This window comes from Oxyura jamaicensis, chromosome 2 (assembly GCF_011077185.1).
Source record: "Oxyura jamaicensis isolate SHBP4307 breed ruddy duck chromosome 2, BPBGC_Ojam_1.0, whole genome shotgun sequence".
Classification (NCBI taxonomy): domain Eukaryota; kingdom Metazoa; phylum Chordata; class Aves; order Anseriformes; family Anatidae; genus Oxyura; species Oxyura jamaicensis.
In genome coordinates, this window is record NC_048894.1 from 3,265,856 (window position 1) to 3,288,584 (window position 22,729).

Here is a 22,729-nt window from a genome sequence, read left to right on the forward strand (position 1 = left end):
GGTGTTTTAAAGGAGGAATGGTCTGTGGCTTTGCCTTTTAAAACCTGCATGTTTGTGGTTCAATTTGTCAGCAGCAGCCCAGACATCTCGCAGCAATCCAGCTGCCTCAGCACGTTGTGCTGCCCAGGAACCTCCAGCGCAAGGACGACCCTGTCCCATCGGAGTCTGCTCTGCTTTGGGACATCAGGAGCTGCCTTGGCCAGGTGGGATTGGTTTTCTAACTAGCATAGCATTGCTTGGTGCTTGCAATGGGTCAGGCACTAACCCATGGCATGACAACAGCAGTTCCTCAAGGGACATCTCTGAGAGTCACGGCATGATTTTGGGCACCAGGTAGATGCTGTTGGTATTTGCAAAAATAAATATATATATGGATATGTGCGAGGGCTGTAATGTCTCCAGACTTTGTGGCAGTGTGGGTCACACCAATATAGAAGATTCCTAGGTGGTGGGGTCATTTCCCTTGTGGCTCACATGGGCACATCTGTGGTAAGGTACAACATAGGTAGCCTGATGCCGTGGTGGCACCAAGCCATGGTCTTCTTGGATGGTTGGGAGATAAGGACAGACTCAACGGTGTGTCAATTTCCAAACCTGAGTGCCACACGGGCTGGCTGGGGAGCAGCCCTGCAGATAAGGAGCTGCTTATTTTAGGGGACAAGTTGGATGTGTGTCAGCAATGAGTCCTTGCAGTGATGAAGTCCAAAAACATCCTGGACTTCCCCAGTGAGAGCATAGCCAGCAGATGAAGAGAAGGGCTGGTTCCCTCCCATCTGGCACTCGTGAGACTGTACCTGGGGATCTATGCTCAGGTCTGGACCCCCCAGCACAAGAAAAATACCAATGTACTGAAATGAGTCCAGCCAAGGTGAGATGACTCTAGGGCCATTGCTGTCCTCAATGACCTAGAGAGAAGACAAAACTGTCTTTTTTTTTGGAGATGCCCAGGAAAAGGAGAAGCAATAGGCAAAATCTGTAGCAAAGGACATTTAATGATATATAAAGAAACATTTTTCACCATGGAAGTGGTCAAACGCTTCAGCAAGGGTCTGGAGAGGTTTTGTTTAATCTCCATCCTTGTGGGTAGTCAAAACAGGACTAGAGAAGATGAGGCACCCTGGTAAAAGCTGAAGCTGGGCCTGCTTTGAGAGGGGGAGTTGGATTAAAGACATCCTGAGATTGCTTCAAACTAAATTGTTCTGTTTCATCAGTAACTCCAGTTACTCCAGAGTGGCAGAAATGTAAACCTGCTTTATGAGCTAAGACTGAATATGGGGGGAATAGAGGAAAAAATGGGAGCTGAGGTGTGATGGATGCAGAGATTATTGACAACTGAAAAACTGGAGAACTGTCTGCAGTGCCTTAGGGTGACAGCTTAGATCTGGTCTTCCTGACGGCTACGAATGGCTCAGTAAAAAAGGATCTTAGCTGTAAAACTGCAGCATTATATGAAGCTACAAAAGGAAATTGTCAAGATGGACAAGTCCCAAAGCTTTTAATTGGCCTGTGGGTGCTGAAAGCAACAGGCTGGATTTAGAAATAGCAGTAAAAAACACGTTTGTACCAAGGACCAGTAGGCACTGTTTTGTGGGAGCATTTGAGAAGTAAGGAAATGGTGCCAGGTCCCTTGTGGCCGGTGGGAGTGCTGGTACTGCACCGCTAGGAGAGACCTGAGGGTTTGAGTGTAGTGAAGATGGAAGGAAGGATGAAACCCAAGGAACACAGAAAGAGAACTTCATGTCAGATTATGAGATGCATGTCCAGGCACCCGAGCAGCAGGACTAATTTCAGAGCACCTTTGACAATTCAACTCCCTTCTTTAGGTATGTGGGTTGGATCTGGGGCCAGATTTCTGAAGCTCATCGTACCGAATCCAGCTCATAAATTTACTTAATTTGATAATATTTTTCCAACTTGAAGACTTAGAGGGTTCCCAGTTTGGATTCACCAACCTAAATCTCAACAGAAAGTCCTGCAAAGCCAAGGAGATGGAGTCTGGCACACTTGTGAAGGACCTGTGTTCAATTCCTCTCTACAAATCCTGCATGACTTTGGGCAGCTCACCCAGGACTCGGGCTCCATCAGGCAGGCACAGAAATCAGTCGTGGTGGTTAGCAGAGTGTCTAAGCTCAAGAAAGTGAATTGGAGCATCTGCTCTCCCAGCTCAGTCCCCTTGACAGTGATAGATCTGACACTGACGGGAGGCTCTGTTGGCCTGCGCACAGGCTGTGGGATGTCTCACTTTGTCTTCTTCCCCTTGCACAAAACAGCCACACAAGTTTTTTTTTTTTTTTTTTTTTTTTTTTTTTGTTGGACTGTTCTCCATCAAAGAAAAGTCTGGTGGAAACGAGCCTGTTCTGATGAAATTTCTCTTGAGAACACCAAAGCACTGGGAAATTTTGAAGCAATTCCCCCTCTTCCAGTTTGGCAATCAAAGGAAACAGAAGTCAAAGTCTTGCCACGGTGTTCAGCTTTATTGCTGTGGGAATGTCTGAATGATCCCAAACAGAAGTTCTTTCAGAAAACAGACAAACAAAAAACAACCCCAAAACAACAACAACAAAATATCCCTCACCTTAGCCTTCTTGCTTCTGTTGTGGAATGGCAATACTTTTGCTAGCACATTTAAACAGAAAGGAATAATAACGTCTCCAAGTAGCTATTTTTTTTTTTTTTTTCCTTTGTTTCTCCTTTACTTAAATACAGCATTTTCAAGAACTGTGCCTTGAACACAGGTTGGGAACGCTTTCATTGCTCAGAGAGAGGCTGTGCTTTGTGACCCCAGCCTGCAATCTGAGAGCAACTGGCTGCGGAGCAGAGGGGCATAGCTTCAGTGCCTGGATGCTGGAGGGCAAACCCCACAGCTGCTGGGGCATAATTTCAGTGCCTGAATGCTTGAGGACAAACCCCACAGCTGCTGTGCTTCGTACAGCGCCTTGCGTGGCCGGGCCCTGCTCTTGGCTGAGCTTCCAGCTGCTGCTGCATTAAAATCACTGTTGTTTCCACCCGCAGCTTATTCCCCTAAAGAGAAACTCATAGTGGCTGCGGAACGTGTAGATCCACTGGAGGAAATCCTGCCCGTGGTTTAAGGGGCTGTTTCCAGATTTCCACCAGGTTAGGATCTGAGCACCGGGTTTCTTTAACCCGTGAGAATCGAGTTAAGCTGGAATTTCTTGAGAAAAGCCTCCCTGTTTAATTTCTTCTCTCTCTTTTTATTGTTTCGTATAAAATGTTGCTGGGCTGCATTTGCCACAAGCCTCCCCAGCAGAGGAGTAATTACATTTATTGGAAATGCTTCCTGATCACATATTCATTTACCAGCTGCTAAAGTAAAATGAACTGGGCAAAGTGCCACTGGAGAGTTGGATACATAAGCTGGAGAAAGCAAATGAAACAACTGCTCAGTGTGCAGTTGCTTTCCCTCTCCAGCAATTCATTATCCTCCTGTTCAGCTGATTTAGGAAGTTAAAAGGCAGTCAGGATGGCAGCAGGAGATGCTTTGTAGCATCAGCATAGCTTTAGGGTTGCTAAATTTACCTGAGGTTGCACTATAAAGGGCACAACAAATACCCGAGCTTTATTTCTTGCATGTGATGTAGCAAACAATAACAGCAATAAAACACCTCGCTTTGACAGTAGTGCTGAGCTGTCACTGACCCATTTTTGTCCTCCCTCTCCTCCTCCCTCCTAGGATCTATCCCCTTGCTGGACACCATGATCAGCGTGAAAAAACACCAGCTCCAAATCACTGTCGAGGAAGAGAGCTCTCACCTTCAAAACCAGCTGCCTGAACGCCCAGCCAGCCTTCGCTGCTACACAAATCAGGGAGACCAAAAAAACACAAATCAGGGAACACAAACCAGGGAGACCCAGCAGCAATAGACTCCAAGCTGTCTGTGCGTATGTGTCTTAACATATCCAACTATGTGGTAGAAAAACATGAAAGAATTGTGCTCACAGAAGAACATATCCCCCCCAAAAAAGTTTAATTGAATGGTCAAGTCTTCAGATGTCCCCTCCATCCCCACTGGCTGAGTTTACAGACTTCGCATGGACCAGTGCAGGCTCAGGAGCCTGGTGGTGAGATTGCAAAGATTATCTGTATATATCATGAGAAATGCACCACTACCAAACTGCCAAAATCATAGAATCCCAGAATCCCAGAATCACTGGGATTGGAAAAGCCCTGCAAGCTCATCTGGTCCAACATCCCCCTACCACCAATGTCACCACTAAACCATGTCCCTAAGCACCACGTCCAACCTTTCCTTGAACACCCCCAGGGACGGTGACGCCACCACCTCCCTGGGCAACCCGTCCCAACGCCTGCCTGCTCTTTCCGAGCAGAAATGTCTCCTCATTTCCAACCGAAACTCTGTACAATCATGCGGCAGAATGGGATATATTTCATATTATTTCACTCAGGGTACCAAATACCTCCATACACCCTGTGTGGATCCAAAAATAATAATAAAAAAAAAACAGCTGGGCAAATGTGTACAGGCAGAATCACTGTGACGCCCACAGGAAAATATTTTTCATGGGCTGACACTTTCATCTCCAATCACTCAATCTTCAACCCCAAGCAAGACCTATAAAATCTGTTGAAACTTGAGCCTATCAAGTAAAATATATAAATCCACTAGATGTGAAAAATCAATAGAGACATTGATTTCATGGTATATTACACTTTCTCCCACACTGTATCTCATTCCCCCTGGCAGTGGCAGGCAATAAATAAGTAAATAAATAATTACATTCCTGCTCTCTCCCTCCCCATCCCATCAGGTTGTGCCTCATGGAGCTTAAGGCCTTACCTGAGGCCTGCAGGTGCTAACTCCTTGCTGCTTTCAACTTGCCTATATGTCCAACGTTATTGCTTTTGGAGCTTTTCCTCTCACCCTATTTTTAGTTTCACTACCTAGGTTTTCATGTTGGTCCGAAGAAGGGAGTGCTTGTTCAGAAAATCCTCTTTGTTTTCGGAATGATGGTAGGTCTAACGAAAGATATGAGCTCACCTCTTTAGCTGTGGATAGCACACGAAGGGAAGGAACTGGATGGTGTTTCTCTAAGTAATCAAGGAGACTTTTCTTATTTAAATGTAAAAGTTGCTCGGTAGTCTTTCTATCACCTTGCCTCTTGGGTGACAATGTGGATGCATTGAATTTTATCCATAAATTTAGTCAATACCCATCAGAATGAAGATCACTTAGACTTGTGGGATTCAAGCAGAGAGTGATAGTATACATGCTAGACAAGCAGACACTGAAACTGGGCCGATAAAGGCTTGAATTACTTGAAGAGAGCTTAGCATAATTGCTGGTTTTCTTCTGCAAAGAGATTTATACAAAGCGTATAAAAGCGGTGCTTAAAAAGAAATGATTTGTGGTATAAGTGCCGTGGTAAACATCTGAATATTAATGTGGTTCTGATAAAGAGATGTAAATTCATGTCTTTGGTTACTTTTTTCCCCTAATTTAGGCACACTGAGATTCGGTTGTCTGAATGTCAGTGCCTAATGCCTCTCGAGGTCCTCTTGGGCTTCCTTGAAAGACATCACCAAGAGAAGATTTCTACCCAAATCCCAAATCCTCTGTCCCAGGTCGGTGGATGGGGAAAGGGGCCATCTCACTTGGCTCAGATGGAACCACTGCGCCTCTCCTTAATGGGACAGAAGGGACGTTTCCAACAGCTCCAGGCCATCACTGTGTCCCCGGAGCCCTTTGCGACCCTCAGGCAGGGGACTCTTCCTGGTGGCATTTCGAACATAGCAAACATGCAGTGATTTTCCTGATGCTTGATTTCCCTGAGGTCACAGCAGGAATAAGCTGCTCACCCTGTCTACTACTTGGGTTGTCCTTGGTGTATGACCTAGCCACATTTAAATCATGTGAGATTTATATAGAGATTTTTATTATCAGAGGTCTGTCATCTTCCAGAGCTCACGCGGCCAACATAAACTTGCTCTTTCTGTACCCTACCCAAGAAAATATCACCAGTCTCATCCGTATCTTGACAGTAGCAGGGCATATGATTTTATTGGGAAAAGTTAATTCATCTCCATCCTTCTGTTGAGCTGCGGCCAACCTGAGGTCATGTTTATTTGAAAAACCTCTCTCTTAAGTCTGGTTATTTTTCCAGCGCTCTCTGTTAACTTTTCACTTGTCTGTGGCTGTTGTAGCTCAGGTCGCCGCCAGTTTTCATGCATCTGAGTTCAAAATAAAAGCCTGGATTCTCAGCTGGAATAAACGGGTGACACACTCTGACAGTGATGGGGCTTTTGGGACTTCCACCTGCAGGAAGTCGGATGTCCACATGGATGGGGCTCGTTCTGCAAGAAGCTATGATGGATGAAGATGGTCTTGAGACATTCCCGGTAGCAACAGCTCAGTACCAAAAGGGGTCAAAAGTAACACCACAGGGACAACACACCTGGAGAGAACTGGCTGCAACGTGCAAGGACATCGCTGGCTTCCCTTCCTCCCACTGACTGGGCTATCTTAATGCCTTGGAGGATGACTTTTAGAGATCTTGGAGGCTTGCTTTTGGGGGATGACATTGATTTTAGAGATCTTTCCCTCTGCAAGATCAGATGCTGCTCTGGGGGTGGTGGCAGGTAGGCAGGTGGGTAGCTGGACACCCCTTTTCTCAGTCCATCCATCCTAGTTTTTTGTGCTTCAGGCAGGAAAACCCACCTGTGGTTCTGTCTGAAGCATGCCTCTGTGTCCTGGAACTTTGCTCCTTTCCTTGTTGAGTCTACTGCCCTGTGTTTCCTCCTTCCTTTAGGGCCATGGCTTAAATCTGCCATGGATTTCCCAGAATAACTCCTGCTTTTAGTCCCATCATCTCCTGGAACATTTCCTCAAACCAAAGCCAAGCTCACTGTCCCCGTGCCAAGCTGAGCTGCTGCAAGGGCAGCTGTGAGAGGCTCTTGTGTACGAAGATGCTGTCTGTTCCCACAGCCAGTGCTGAGGTCAGGGTGTTTATGAGAGTTATGAATGGAAGGAGAAGCTACTGTGCTGAGCCAAACCCCATTGCTCTGTCTGGTGGAGACAACAGTGATGTTACTAACCAGGTAAATGTGCTCTGTGCTAACAGGAGTGCCTGTTTCTCTAGCAGGAAAATAGCAATGAGAGTCTTGCAGAGGTTTGATTTCCTCCAGTTTTTATAGAGTTACCTTAAAAGTGGTTTCCCACTTTGTTCCGGACTCAAAGCTCTGGAGAGTGTGTGTGTGTGCTGCTCAAATGTCTTCATCATGGCAGTAATAGTGTGAAAATTCCCTCATCCTTCCTGGCCTCGTGCTGGCCCCATCCTCAGATGCTCCTGGTTTGCACTGGGCTTCTGCTGAGAAATTCAGAGAAGCAATTAGTTAATGCTGAGAGGACATCACTGATGAGGGAATGCCTCAGTCAACAGGTAAAGAACCTCAAGTAGCTATTTTTTAAAGGAGATAAAAAATTATAAAAGAAACCCTTTTTTTCTCTGGCTTCTACAGATATTTTGCCTGATGGCTGGTGTGACGGAGCTTGTGCTGCTCTGCGGGATGCTGAAGACATCTGGATCACAAGGAGATCAACCAGCAATTCACTCCATTCCTCAAATCCCTGGGTGCCAAAATGCAGCTCCCTGAGAGCACAGGGCTTTCTCACAGGGAATCAGAGATGTCACGAAGTACCCTCACACCTGGTGGGATTGGCAGCAGGGTTAATGCTGCCCCCCATTCCTCTGGGATCTGCTGCATGGGGCTGCTTCATTCAACTGCTTTCCTATTGATATTGACTTTCCTAGCCTAGTCTGTCGCCATGATATAAAGCCAGTCCAGCCCTGCTGTGGCTTGTCCTCTGTAAATTAAGTTATTTCTTGAGTGATTTCCCATTGCTGGTCATGGGCTTTGCCTTTGGGCTTGTTTTACTAGGATCAAGTTAATGTTTTATAAGAAAAGTCACTTGAGGCATCTGCTGCCTGGTCTGAATGGGAGAACTGGGCAACAGTGGGACTCATCCTCATCTCATCCATTGTCCTAAACAGAAATCACAGGAGGAGGTAAGGTTTTGATGGCCTTAGCCTGCTGAGATGCGCCTACTTAGGTTCCTGAAAGAATTCAAGCTCTGGTGCTTTAGAAAAAAAAGTTTTACAACAAACCCAACATATATTTATGAGCTGGCAGCAATGTGATGCTATATTTTATGATATGGTGTGTCTGTGCTTCTCTGGATGTGTGTGGGGAGATGTCAGAGAGTTGGCTGAGGTTGCAGGTTCCCTGGAGGCCATCAGGTCCAAGCCCCGCTCAGGCAGGGCCACCCAGAGCAGGGTGCCGGGACCTCGTCCCCCTTGAACAAGTTGAGTTTTCTTCTGAACTGCATTTTTTGTCTTTATAACTTGGACAAATCCTTTAAAATTGTGATAATACCATTTATCTTTCCAAAGGGAAATCTGCCAAGGGCAATACTGTGCCCTTGGGACATGGGATATTTGCTTGTTTGTTTTAAGTTTTAAGTTATATCTATTTAAGTTATATCTATTATCATTTTAAGAGACTGCACGCTGGCTGTCGGAAACAAAGCAGACAGTCGTGTTGTAATGAAGCATCGTGTTGTAATGAAGCATCTTACGCTCCGGAGGAATTGTATTCACTCTGAGGTATCCCTCTCATCCATTAAGTATTGATTTGAGGAGCGAACATTTAACAAAACTGCCGACTGGTTCCCATCCGTTCAACCAGCATAAATCCAGAGCGACTCCTTAGACGTCAATGAAACCACATCGATTCAGAACTGCTGCGAGTAGAAGAGCTAATGAATGGGGCCTGGGGGAGGAAACTGCAGGAGAACCTTCTGATCAAACTGGGAAGGTAACGAAGGAGATGGGCTCAGCAACTTCACCATTGTTGGCTGGACCATGAAGGTGCTTGGCCATGCGTGCCTGCTGCTGACTGCATTTGGTATGTGGGCAGCTGTGTGTGAGAGGCATGTGCACGTACGTGTGCACCCCAAGAAGAAGCAGTGAGATGAGTTGATGTGAAAAACCTTTCCGTTGTGGTAAGCATAATGGTTCTTCTAGGCTGCAGAACAGAAGAACCGGGGGCTGAGCTCAGGTGCCAGAGTCTGGGTTTTCCTTGCTTCTGAACTTCTTGCTCACTTAATATTTCATCAGTGGATATTTAAGGAACAGAGGAGAAAAGGAAAGGTTCTGCGAGTGAGGCTCAATCAGATAATGGGCGGTTTTTGAGATCTGATGGCAATAACAGTGTCAGAGCACCTTATATCCTATTGCCATATGGGAGAAATGGATTTGTTCAGCACTAGGGGAGAGAGCAGAGGAGATGCTAATAGTCTTCAGGAAGGTAACAGGGAGCTATACAACCGAAGGGAATAAACCATTTTCCACATCCAAAGGGAAAAAGTTAGAACTTGTAGGTTTATGCTGCAACAGGGGATTTTTAGTTAAATGTTAAAAAAGCTTCTTGATGGTGAGGGTAGTTCAAAACGTGAAGGGATTTTGGGGAAGGGCTTATGTCCCCAGAGGAAGGTTAGAAACACATTATCCGGACAGTCTGGGTAAAACTAAAGAAACCTTGAAGCAGAAGGTAGACAAGTGGCTTCTTGGTGTCCTTTCCCATCACATCTTCTGTCATTTCCCCGGTGCTCAGGGCGATGAATACGTCTGTGTCTGAGCATCACTGAGCCTTGCACCCGTCCTTCCCTCTAACATCAAAGGCAGCTAAAAACAACCCAGAGGGAAGCAAACCATTAGAAAAGGGCGATCAAAGCAGAGGCAGAGCCAGCACCACCTCCCTCCTGCTCCCTGGAGTGTCCTTCTGCCGGGAGTCCCTTGTTGGCCTGAGGCTCCAGGTCTCTTTGAGGAAAAGGCTGCTTCAGCCAGCCACCACGATCCATGACTCAGCCCTCTGCTCAGAGCAGACAGAAGTTTAGTGTCCTCAGCTGCTTTTCGGTCCCTGGGGTTGTTTTCCTCCTTGCTTTGTGCTATGGACTTGAGACAGAGCTCTGATAGACCCTCCCGTAATCAGAACTGCTCTGCACACAGCAGGGATGAAACCTCCAGCAGCTGCTACCAGCACTGGTATCCATTCATCCATTTCTTCATGGAAAAAGAGTCAGGGAAGCAGATTTCTCCCTGCTAATCTCTGTTTCCAAGAGATTCTCTCTGCTAATCTCTAAGAGATGTACAAACAAAGGTGAACTTTAAAAAAAGTCCAGAGACCTGGGGTTAGTTCCTTGCCCTGTTATAGATTTCCTGAGTTTCCTCCACAGGTTTCTCTCTTTGCCTTGGCTCCCCACCCACAGGAGTGATTTTATGGATGCCCACAGCACTGTAGGTTTGTAGTTGTTCAAGGAACTCCGGCACAAGGACATGAGGGCATAAGGACAACAGGCTCTAGGTGCCCACTGTTTGTTGGGCACCATCCAGAAGAAGGTTTGTGGCTGTCACAATATCTTTTATGACATGGAGGAAAGAGTTGAATAAACCTCTTTCTATGTGTCATGACTTTTCTTAAGCTTATGCAGCTGCACAAAACTTTAGGGTTTCTCACAGTCTCTGGTCTGCTGCCCACATCCTCTTCAGTCATGTTCTTTGCTTCATCATTAGCAGTGGTTGGAGAAGATGTGATGAATAAGGATGACTGCAGAGGGCTTCACAGCACCCTATTTGGCTGTCTTAACTACACTGTCAGTGAGGCACTGAGTTGTTCTCAAGCCAGGACCTGCATTATGCTTATGTGTCTGTCTTCTTCATCAGAAATTAGGTTAGGTGCGGTTGGAAGACTTTGGACATTTGCCCGAGATCTCTGGCCATGCCCTGGGCATGTCTGGGTTGTGCAGAGTTTCAGGATAGCTGAGGCTTGAAGAGGTCTCTGGAGGTCTCCAGTCCTTCCCCCTCCTGAAATCAGGGTCACTGACAGCAGGCTGTGCCCCGTTGAGCTTTGTGTACCATACAATCATTAAGGTTGGAAAAGACCTTCAAGATCATCTGATCCAACCATCAAGGATGGTTTCTCCAAGGAAGGAGAAACTCTGGGCAGCCTGGTCCAGGCTTTGACCACCCCGAGAGTGAAAAAGGTATTTTTTAATGTTGAAGTGGAATTTCCCATATTTTAGTTTGTGCCTGTTGCCTCTCCTCCTGCCACTCCTCTCAGCGCTAAGAAGAGTCTGGCTCCATCTTCTTTACGTCCCCCAGCATGAGGTATTTGAGTCCAACTGTAGATGTTGGGAGGGTTGTGCAAGTGTATGGACAGCAGCAGTGGAGAAAGTGAAAATGAAAATGCTGCTTGTGGAAACTGAACTTCTGCGTGGGATTAATATCACGTGGTTTTATGACTTGGGACCTGAGAGCTTCTGTTAAAGTTGTGTTCGCATGAGGGCGTTGCCTCTAGACGTTAACAAGAGCAGCTATAAATGGTTACCCCGACAATAAAACCAGTCCCTTTGCCCCCTCAGACCTGGATGAGAACAAGCAGCAAGGAAACTTGAGAGGAGCACCTCCTTTGTGCCTACTGACGTTGGATTTAGGAAAACGGCCTGCCAACTGATCATGGTTCAGGAGGTTGATGTCGAGGGAGGGGATAGCAGCATGTGCTCAGCTGGATTCTAAGGGCAAGGCTGGCTGAGCTGTGGGTAGGTGGTGATTTTTAAAGCTTCTGTGAGGATCCATGTGCTGCTGGGGGGGAACAGGAGCTGCCAGATAAAATCCTCACCCCATCCATCATGCCATGAGTTTCTCTTCCCCAAGCCTGCCTGTTAGGGATGTGCTTGTCTCCAGAAGCCCCCCAGCACCAGCATCCTCCTGGGAGCTTTGCAGGTTGCTAAAACCCCAAACAGTCTCTAAACTAGCTTGGGTTATGCCAGGAGTTGCACATCCCCATGTAACAGGGATTAAATTTACATCTTAACACCGCAGAGCTGAGCTGAGGGATCATAGCTCCCGAGATGATGGAAATCCGTGCCATTAGCCCAGATTCACTATCAGTAACTTCTACATGAAGTGAGCATAAAGGGTACCAGGGTGCTGGCACTTTCCCTTCCCTTCACTCTGTGGGGGCAGAACACAGGGCTGTATTTTATTTGATCAAGATCAATGTGTTGCTTGTTTTCCTTCTGCCTTCCTAACAAGCAAGGAGCAAATGCCAATGTCAGACACGACTGCACAGGGAAAACCTGCTCCTCCCCTGCCTGTGAAGCACGGTGACTTGTAATTCAAAGTCTCTGTGAAAAGGCAACCAGGGCTGTGAAACTGGCTGTTAGGAGAAAGCAAATTTTACCCTGTCTGTGGGAGGTGGAACAGACCCCGCTGCATTTACCGAGCGTGATGCAAAGCACCATAAATATTTGTAATGAATAAGCAGGAGAGGATTTCTGATGCTGGAGACAGAGGGTGAACTAAAAACACGTGCCTTTCCTTGGGGAGGTGTTGAATGGAGCCAAATGTGCCCAAAACACTGCTGACTTCTTCCTACCCTAGCATCATCACCGGGGCACCCTGCATAGAGATGGGAGGGGATCGACCCCAGGTACTAATGGTGCTTGTTACCCCACCTCACTTTCATCAGGACCTTTCTACAGCCATGAACAACACTGAGCACTTCAAAACGGGGAAACTGAGGCATGGTCAAAAAGCCACAATCACAGGTTCGTGTGGAAGAGGGGATAAAAAGAGAAGTAACACTTTTGTTGGGTAGGTCCTTGAGCTATGTAGCAGTCCAAATTTCCCCAGTCTGCCTTTACTCCCTCTGTAACAGAGTTGGGCTCTTGAGGATGGATGATTTCTCTCTTTGGAGGCCTCGGATGAAGCTTAGCTAAAGCAAAGCATGCTCTCCCCCTCTGTTTCGCCCTTCAAGGGACAAGACATCCTTGACATGCCACATACGCTGATTCTTTTCTGTACGTTGCCAGCGGCTTTCAGCGCTGGCAGACCTGTCAGGGCCTCTCCTTATTGTGCTCGTCAGTGCCAAACGACGCTTTCTTTCTTCATCCAGGGGAATGTTTAAGCCTGGGTGATCTCCAGAGGGCAGATGCTCTAATTAACTGCTGTGCATGGTGGGGAGGAAGCCGGTGTTTTGTGAGCTCCCAAAAGAGCAAAGCTGAGCTCTCCTCAGGCCTGCCAGAGGATGGTTTCTGTTCAGAGAGGCTGAGGAGTAAAACTCTGATGTCTGGTGGCAGCCTGGTCCCGCAGAGGCTGTCACCCAAACCAGGCAGGCAACAGCCCCCTTTTGGGGCAGGGTGTTGGGTTGTGTGGGGTTAGAGGGAGCCAGTGGTCAACAGAGCCCTGACACAGCCCTGTCTGTCTGCAGCTTTGAGGGATGGGTTTTGATAAGGGAATGGGGGTCACTCCTGTGTTTGGATGAAGTTTCAGTGCTAAAAAATGCGTTATTATTTTTATTATTTTTTGGTGGTGGTGGTGGGAGAGAATGGGGAAGAGGCAAGGCTTTATATTTCTCTATAAGTAATGTGCCCTCTGGAGATACAACCCACAGTGTCACTTCTTGATTAGGATTTCGTTGCTAGTCCAGGCACTTCCATTGAAGTTTTTCATTAAAGAGTAGTCTTGGAGCTCTAAACACTTTCCGACACCACAAATTCCTGCTCAGGATTTATTGATATGATGCACGTTGGAGATCTTTCAAACCATACAGCATCACACCTATCTGCAGGAATATGGCAGGAAAATTATATTTTGGGTGTTTCTCGAGTGGAACATCGGCATGGCTGGAAGCACTGCAAAAAGGAGGAATATTTTTGGGGAAAAAAAGGCCCAAGAACTCAAGCCTAGATGCCTTGCTACCAGCTAAATGAGGGCAGATGAGGTGACTGCTTGTGATCGTCCCCAGAGGCACAAGGTGAAGTCCTGTATAAGAAGAGGACCATATGACTGGTGGCTTCGTCTTGGTTGTAGCAAGGAGTCAGAATATCCTGGTGCCATTAAACGTCTGTACAAATCCATCTGGAAGGGCCTGGCTGTGCTTCCCCTCGACCTAGGCAGGTAGACAAGCAGGTGAGTCCCACAGGAACCTCCATGGGAGCCTGCTCCTGCACACCGGTTGCACGCAGTCCCACAGGACCCGAATGCTGTTTTCTCGTGTGCCATTAGGTGGAGTTGGAGGAAGCAGGACACGGAGTTTCAAGCTGCAAAAAAAATCAGAAAATTCTTTGAACTCGTGGAGGAAATATTCCTCTGGCAGCGGCTCAGAGAAACAAAACACTGACAGGGGAAGGTGACGCTGTGTGCGTGTGAAAGAAGGAAAGGAGGGGCAAACCAGCAAACCAGGACACTGCTCTCCAGCTCTTGAAGCGGGTAGTGAGGGTCTGCTGGCGAGGACACGAAGCTCCAGCTTTTGGTGGGGGCCTCCAGGAGAGGAGAGGGAGCAGTAACAAGTCTTGTCTTAGCCTCATGCTACTTCACCCGGTCTGCTCGGAGCAAGAGCATCTAATTGCAAGCCCTCTTGTATCGAACCTGGCTTTTGGTTTCCAGAGACGTGGATGTTTCTTCTCGGACCAGGCTGTGTCTGTCTTAGAGTTGTGAAAGCCATTTGGAGAGTGACAGGAGCAACAGAGGCCACACCAAATTGCTCCAGGCACTCCCTGGACCTCTAGTCCATTATTGCTTCATTTTTAACAGTTTTCTCAAATTTCCCTATGGAAGGAGCGGGTGCTTTTAAGACACCAGATGTGTGTTGGTACGTGTGCGTTTTCCTGTACACTCGTCTCAGCAGGCATTCAGCAGTGCCTGCATTTGCTGACCTCGATGCTGACACCAAGCTGTGGCCACCACCCCGATTCCCTGATTACTTCCAGGAGTCTTCACGGGTCAGTGGGCAGAAATGGGGCAACTGCGTGCTGTCAACACATGTCATCAAGAAATACTGTCCCTGTGCTGCTCTGGAGAGATGGGTGGCAGGAAAAAGCTCAGGTGCTGCAAGTTTCACCAGTTGCTGCTGGGTTAATTGGGCTTTGTTTGCATCTTGGATGCTGGGGCCAGTTTCTGGTGCTTCCCCTTGAAAAAAAAGGACGTGAGGACACAAGGCTCTTGCTATGGTCTCTACCTGGCTTTCTTTGTTTTGTTCTGTTTTGTTTTGTTTTGTAGGCAATTTCTGCAGCATGATATTAACCTGGTTTCTCTTGGAAGGAATGAAATAGGATGCAGGCTACCTGGAGTTGTTATAAAGATGATTTTATCTTGTTACAGCAATAGCACCGCTGCTCTGGCCCAGCGTACATCCTGCTGTAGATGTTCCTCATGGCCAGGAACAAAGCTGCTTCACCTAAGGGTAGGTTGTTTAAAGAAGAGTAAATGCTCAGATACTCAAGTGCTGACAGCCACATAAATATTTGGACAGACAGAAGCCTCCCATTGCAGGGGGATATGCGAGCAATGCTGCGTACTCAGAGAAGGATATAAATGGCTGGCAGAGCAGTTCACCAGGTTATTCCCAAGGTAAACATGGAAGCGTGTTTATAACCCAGCAACCGATTCTCAATATTTCAGAGTAGTTTGATCCCAGCACTTTGGTGCCTCTTCTGTGAATCGAAGACAGATCTGGGACAGCCGAGGTCCCTGGGCAATGTCTGGGCTGTTTGAAACAGTCACTGCTTTTCACCTTGCTTCTGCTTCAGCTCTGTTTTGCTAACCCCTGAGCTGTGCATGCTCTGCCAGAAGTCACCCATCCTCATTTGCAGCCATCAGTAAAGAACTTGCCATTTCACTAAACCCAGCCCCACTTTCCATATCTGTTGCTGGTTCCCATATTAACTTTGTCCAGCTTTAGTTTCCACTCTATTTTTCCTGCCAAGGTGCCCTCTGCAACCCAGGGTTACCACGAGGTCTTTACATACCTTGGTCAAGTCTCCTTTAATTTTCCTTTCTGGCAAGTGAACAGATTCAGCCCTTAAATCTTGTTCTAAGGAATTTTCTCCTGCCTGTGAATCATTCTCAGGGTTATATTTATCTTCCTTTTTTTTTTTTTTTTTTTTTTTTTATCAGTCTTTTAAAAGCAAATGCATCTGCTTTTTTTATTATTATTATTATTTTTCTTTTTTCCTTTTTCTTTTTTTCTTCTAGCTGCAAATTGTGACCTTTGGGCCATGTGAATGGCTTCTGGGACTTAGCCCAGAATGGCTTCTGGGCTTAATGGGAGATCTGTGACTTCGTTTGTCTCTTCTCGTTTGCACTTTTTCCTCTCTCAGTCAAGATGTAAAGTTGTTGAGACTGCCAGTCTGTCACTGCAGTTATTGGCATCACCTTGACCAAGCCAGGACCTTCCCAACTTAAATACCAAGCCTGTGACAATTCAGGCTGATTGGAAATGCCAAAGTGCTCTGAAGGTGCTCATTTTCCCTCTGTATTAGCTGGAAAGACACTCCTGGAATGCCCCTTTAGCTCTGCAGGTCTGATCCCCTCCTCTTCAGGACTTGGCAGAGTTGTTCCTGACCCTCCTGGGGGCTGCACTCAGTCCCTCCCTGTGTGCAGCTGCGATAACGAATGGCAGCATTTTCACCTAGGAGGAAACTCAGAAGCCTCTCTTGGTCTTTCTGTTGCTCTCTTTGGTAAAACCAGCCCCAGAGAAGAAATCAATGGATTGGAAATGTCCACGTATTTATACTCTAAATGAAGAACAACTGTCCTTTTGCTTTTCTCTGTTACAATGGCTTGCGAAAACCCCTCTGGTAGGGACTGAGAGGTCAGAATGGTTTATTAACAGCGTATTTCATGGCTTGGAGGCTGTTATTGCTGGTAGAGAAAAAGAAATTGTCGTCAGCATTTGGTGGGGCTGGAAATGATTTAGCCTGGATTTAGGCTTTTGTGAGCGGGAATATCAGAAAAAGGCAAAAGGCTGACAAATTCCTCTCTGCATGCCTCTGCTAATGACATTAAATCGCTGTGGCTAAGATAGGAATCTTCATTTCTTTGCTTTCTGGAAAATCCTGTGACCTGTATCACAGCCAACAGCAACACAAAGGCTTGGGTCCTGCCATGAGATGAAGGGACCCAGTGGTGTAGAGTCGTTGTCGGAAATTTTATCAGTCTCATTAGCTATGCTTCATATCTCTGCCCTGTGGTTTTGGATGGTATCCTCTATATCTGCACTGTGCAGAGAGCTTCGAAAAGGGGAGAGATTGTGGCTGTGTTGGATGGCAGCAAGACGTTTGTCTCTGACCACCTGCATCTTCAGAGCTTGCTCCCTTCTCAGCTGCAGTCTGTGCAGCAGTAAATCGCCAATAGCCACAGCTCATTTAACTTGGGGTATCACTAATTATCCTCATATTAGACAGCATTTCCCAGGGATTACGGGTGGCCTGAGAAGACCGGTGGGGTGCTGGTGCCTCTCCTGAAGTGCACACTAATCCTGAGGGAACGCTGTCGCTTGGATCCCAGCTGTATGGCTGCATGGGGGGATGGAGAAGATGCTCAGAGGTTCTCCAGCCCTTCTGTTTGCAGTACAAAGGCCAGCCTGGCTCAATGCAAGTGTCTTGGCCAAAACTTTTGGTGGATTTTGGGTCAAGGATTCTTTGGATTTTTGCCATGACCAAGCCAAAGCCGCACTGCTTCCACTGTAGACAAGGAAGGAGAGGAGTGGTATTTCTGCAGCAGGAAGGAGCGATGGTGAGAAGCTTTGCCCTTTTCCCAGGACTCAGGACATGGTGACTCATGGCCCTGTGGTGCCACAGTTTTCCTGAGCCAGCAGCCAAACTGCATTGCTTTCCCCTCATTAGAAGCATGGGAAAAGGCAACTTTGATGGCAGAAGGGGATGTCAAAGAGGGGTGAACAAACGCTAAACTCATCTCTCACAGCCTAACTGTGTACTCCTATGCTGTGGGACCAAACCAGGGACATCCTTCCCAAGGAGTGCTGGAGAAGTGTCATTTCTGAGGGCAAGGCATGGCCAGCCCCTCAAGATAAGGGGCAGACTGATGTCTCCGAGATGTCTATCAGTCTGTGGACAACGAGATGTGTGGGAGCCCTATGAGCACGGTCAGCATTTGCAAGCTGCTTTATATCTTAGGCAGCATCAGCTGTGGCCAGCTGCATTTCATTATTTTTTTTTTTCTTTTCTGGGGGTGGAGGAGAAGGGCTATTTTTTTCCTCCCCCACCAAATCTTTACAGTTACAGTTGTCTCTGCAAGACAAGGTCTGCTTCCTATTTTAAACTTGTGGTCAGACAAGAAGGCTGTAGGAAGTGTTGGTTTAAAATCTGCTCCGAAGCAGCATGGTTATGACCTCTGCCTGCCATGCTTGGGTCTCTGTTACATATTTACCTCCAAAGTTCACCTCCTTGGAGCATTGCTTCATCCTGGCCAAGCAGCCTCTATCACCAGGTTGCTGCTCATCGCATGGTGCTGGCAGCTGACCCAAGAGGAACATCAGCGATGCATGTTGCTTACCTCAGAGACGGAAACAAAACCATTAAGACAAACAGATACGTGTGTGTGGGGGGGTGTTCAAGCTTTTATTTCAGTCATGCACATGTGATTGTAAGCCACGATCCTGAAACACACAATATATCCTTGTGGTGATCTTGCTCAGTGCTTTCAGAGAGAAAACATGCACGCAGCAAGCTGATGTATCCGAGAAGGACAAGACTGCCCTCCCCTTCATTTGTGAAAACTGTCTGCTCCTCTCTCTCCACCTTTTTTGTCCAGAACTCAAATGGACATCTTCTTTGCTGCTCTCCTTCATTTCGGTTTAGTCCAGGCCTATCCCTGCAGTGCTGCATGTGTCATAACGTAGGCCCCGAAAACCCCTCTACAGAGCGACAGATCACGATGGCATTATGGATGATCACTGGAGAGTGTCTGTGCCTCAGTGTTACTTGCTTACCAGTACAGAAACATCTTATTTCGACAGAGAGGTCATGTAACCTCAGGTTTTTAAACACCTTCCCCCATCCTCCCTCTTCTACCTCCTCCCGGGGCCTGGAGCACCTCCTGCCCTCCTGCTGCACTCACCTTGGGGGCTGCAGGGCTGCTACTCTCACATTTCCCTTAAATTTTCTCTCCCAGTGGCCTGACCAGTGTCACTCATGGCTCAGCTCTGGCCAGTGCTGGATCCCTTTTGGAGCTGTCTGGAGCTTTGTTCTGCCATGGGGCAGCTGCTGGGCTCTGCTCACAGAGGCCACCCCTGCAGCCCCTCTGCTGCCAAACCCCTGCCATGTAAACCTAATATAAGTGGTGAAGGTAAATGTCTTCAATAAGAAAAGATGTTAACAGATAGGGGAAAAGTAATTTATTTGTCATGAAGACAGCAAGGTAAAGAAAACCCAGCTGGTGCAGGAAACCAAACCTCCGCATGTGCAAGGTGCATGCTGTTCTCATAAGAGTCAGATTTAATTTTGCAACAGAAAGACATACTGATAGAGACCACCAAACTAACACTTCTGTGAAAGGAGATTGTGAACAAGCATTTCTTCAAGGCTTCCCTGGGGCAAGTATAGAGTCACTCTCCCACCATCCCATCTTCTTCATGAAGAGTTGAGGCTGCTCCAGCTTAGCAGTATGTTTTTCTTAAACTCCCTACTAAGTCAGTTTAGCTGGGCTATTCTCTCTGATTTTGCATGCCATGGTCTGGGAGGGCTCACACAGGAAGCCTGTCTGGCCACCAGTGGCCTCACCCAAAGAGGAGGAGAAAAGCTGGTGGGGTGGTTGGTGTCTCTCACCAGCAGAGCTACATCTGCCAGAGCACATCTGCCTATATCCTGAGGTCTTATGTTTCATCACCAGAGCTCCATATACACAGAAATGATGGAATTCTATCTCCGTAATTATACCCACAGCAGGGGCAGTACTGGTACGATGGTCCAGGTGTAGTGAAAGCATACTGCATGACCCAACAGCAGCAGAAATGGGTTGCCACAGATGTTTATACCATAACAACTCTTCTTGCAGCACCAAATTAACTATGCTGGTCAAACTGGTACCGTACTGGTCTTTTTTTTTTTTTTTTTTTTTTTTGTGACTTGGGGCTCTGAAGGACAAGATTTCATAGAAGACATGACCATCTCCATCACTGGTTACACTGATACAAACACTGTATTGTCCAGGTCTTATAATATGTTCCAAACAATTCTTCGCTTTCTTAGTCATGTTTGAAAGGGAAGAGATTTTCACCTTTTTTGTTAACAATTTTCACAGACTGAACCACTCTCTTTGGTGCCCTTTGGACCTCTTTCCTTATTCTGCACACCCCCTATTAGTTACCAAGTACAGCAATATAAAGAACTGCAAAAGGGATGAGGGCTGAAGTGGATAAGTACTGAAAATCCTGATTTTTACATTGTTTGAATCTTTAATGATTCCTGGCAATATTCCATTTATATAGCATCTTTTATCCCAAAGTGTATTAGAGATTCCATAAATAAATGCAATCCTCTGCTAATGAGGTCTAAGATCTGCCAAGAATGCAGCCTGAGGCTATGTAACTGTAGGTATTTCTCATCAAAATTACTTTGGTATTTCTCTAACCCTCACTATGTAACAAAGTGCTCGTTAGGCTGCCTTGAGCACAGGTAGAACTCTGGCTAGGACCAACAGGAAGGATGTTCACAACGACACAGGGCAGGAGGAGGGAGGAAAAATGCTTAGCTGAACTGAGGGACCAAGGAAAGATGTGGCAGTGACAGAGTAAGAAATGCCCCAGCAACCCTCATGATTAAAAATGTGTTTCTGAGAGGTGGTGGAAACAGAAGGGACCCATAAATCAGGGCTGGCCTGCTCCACCAGGGAGACAACGAGAGATCAGATCTGAGAAGATAGGGATTGTGAGTGGAGGACTATGGGGACAGTTACATGAGAAGTAGGCAAAAACATAAAATTTTACTGTTTGGATGTGAACCTATTGACCCCAGAGCCAGAGAACAGGACCTAGGAAGCACCTATAGACATAAAATCTTTGGGAAAACAGACATTTCCCTCTGGGTCACCATAGGGATCAGTGCATGAGTTGCCATAAGGTAAGAAATAATATGACAAAGGACTGAGAGAGGCTGAGATCTAGCTCTGAGAATTTCTCATTTCAAATAATGATGAATTAGAAATTGAAATGTTATTGCCTCCATAAAATCAGCCGAGATGGTATGACTCCCTCGCACTTTACTCCCTCCATTTAGAGGTGCTTTAACTTACATTCATAGAGGCTGTAGTTATATTAGCTGCAGCTTTTCAGTTATTAGGCGCTCTCGGAAGAATCTTTGTGTGCCAAGCAACTGTGCTTTTTATTAGCATTGATGGTATGTGTCAGTGGTTGGCCTCTGTTTATGCTGGCATTAACAAGCATTGGGAGGAAATTGTGTTGTCAAGCACAAGTCAAGCAGAAATAATGGTACTTGAATTTGTTCTCTGCATCCATGAACTGATGGCGTTTATGGTCTTTAGCATCTATTTTATGCTTATGTGTGACAGCAAAAATCTTGCCTTATGATATTCCTGTTTCCCTAGGATGATTTAATTTCATCTTCTGTGAAGATGTTACTGGGGCTAAGAGTAGATTATGGGCAGCCTTCACCTCCTCTCTGAATGTAGTCTCTTTCTCAACATGTACAATCTAACCTCTATCTGGACTGCAGAGCTCTGCTGTGATCTTCTGCCATCCTGTGCTTTCAGAAAAGTTCCATTGTGTTAAGTTCCATTGTGACCATCTCTTAATGGTCAAGGGAAGTGATTGTCCCACTCTGCACTGGTGCCACCTCACCTTGAGTTTTGGTGCAGCTTTGGTCACCACAATATAAGAAGGACATAAAGCTATTAGAAAGTGTCCAAAGGAAGTCTGTGAAGTTGGTGAAGGGTCTGAGGGGAAGACATATGAGCGGCTGAGGTCCCTTGGTTTGTTCAGCCCAGAGCAGAGCAGGCCGAGGGGAGGCCTCATGGCGGCCTGCAGCTCCCTCACATGGGAAGTGTAGGGGTAGGCGCTGAGCTCTGCTCTCTGGGGACAGTGACAGGACCCGAGGGAACGGCATGGAGCTGGGACAGGGGAGGGTCAGGCTGGGTGTTAGGGAAAGGTTCTGTACCCAGAGGTGGTTGGGCACTGGGACAGGCTGCCCAAGGCAGTGGGCATGGCCCTGAACATGCAGGAGTTCAGGAAGAGTTTGGACAATACTCTCAGACATAGGGTCTGGCTTTGGGATGGTCCTTTGTGGAGACAGGATTTGGACTTAATGATCCTTGTGGGTCCCTCAGAACTCAGGATATTCTGTGATTCTGTGATCTCTCTTCATCAGGGAGCATAGCAACAGAACAAGGAATAATGGCTTTAAACAAAAAGAGGGGAGATTTAGATTAGATATAAGGAAGAAATTCTTCACTCTGAGGGTGGTGGGGCCCTGGCCCAGGCTGCCCAGAGGAGCTGTGGCTATTCCATCCCTGGAAGTGCCTAAGGCCAGGCTGGATGGGGCTGGGGGCAGCCTGGGCTGGTGGGAAGTGTCCCAGCCCATGGCAGGGGTTGAAATTAGATGATCTTTAAGGTCCCTTCCAACCCAAACCATCCTGTGATTCTATGGTTCTATAATTCTCTGATCCTATGATTCTAGCTCAGCTGATGTGCAGCTGCATTTTCAAAGCATAGATATCTGCCCTTGTTACATGTGTGTGCCCTGTCTGGAAAGGATATGTTCCAGGCTTTAGTAGCACAGCACATTTCAGGAGATTCGTATTTGTGCTGCTAAGGCAGCACATTGACAGAAGAGCTGTGAAGAGCCAAAGTCAATGATGTGAGGTACCTGGGCAGCCA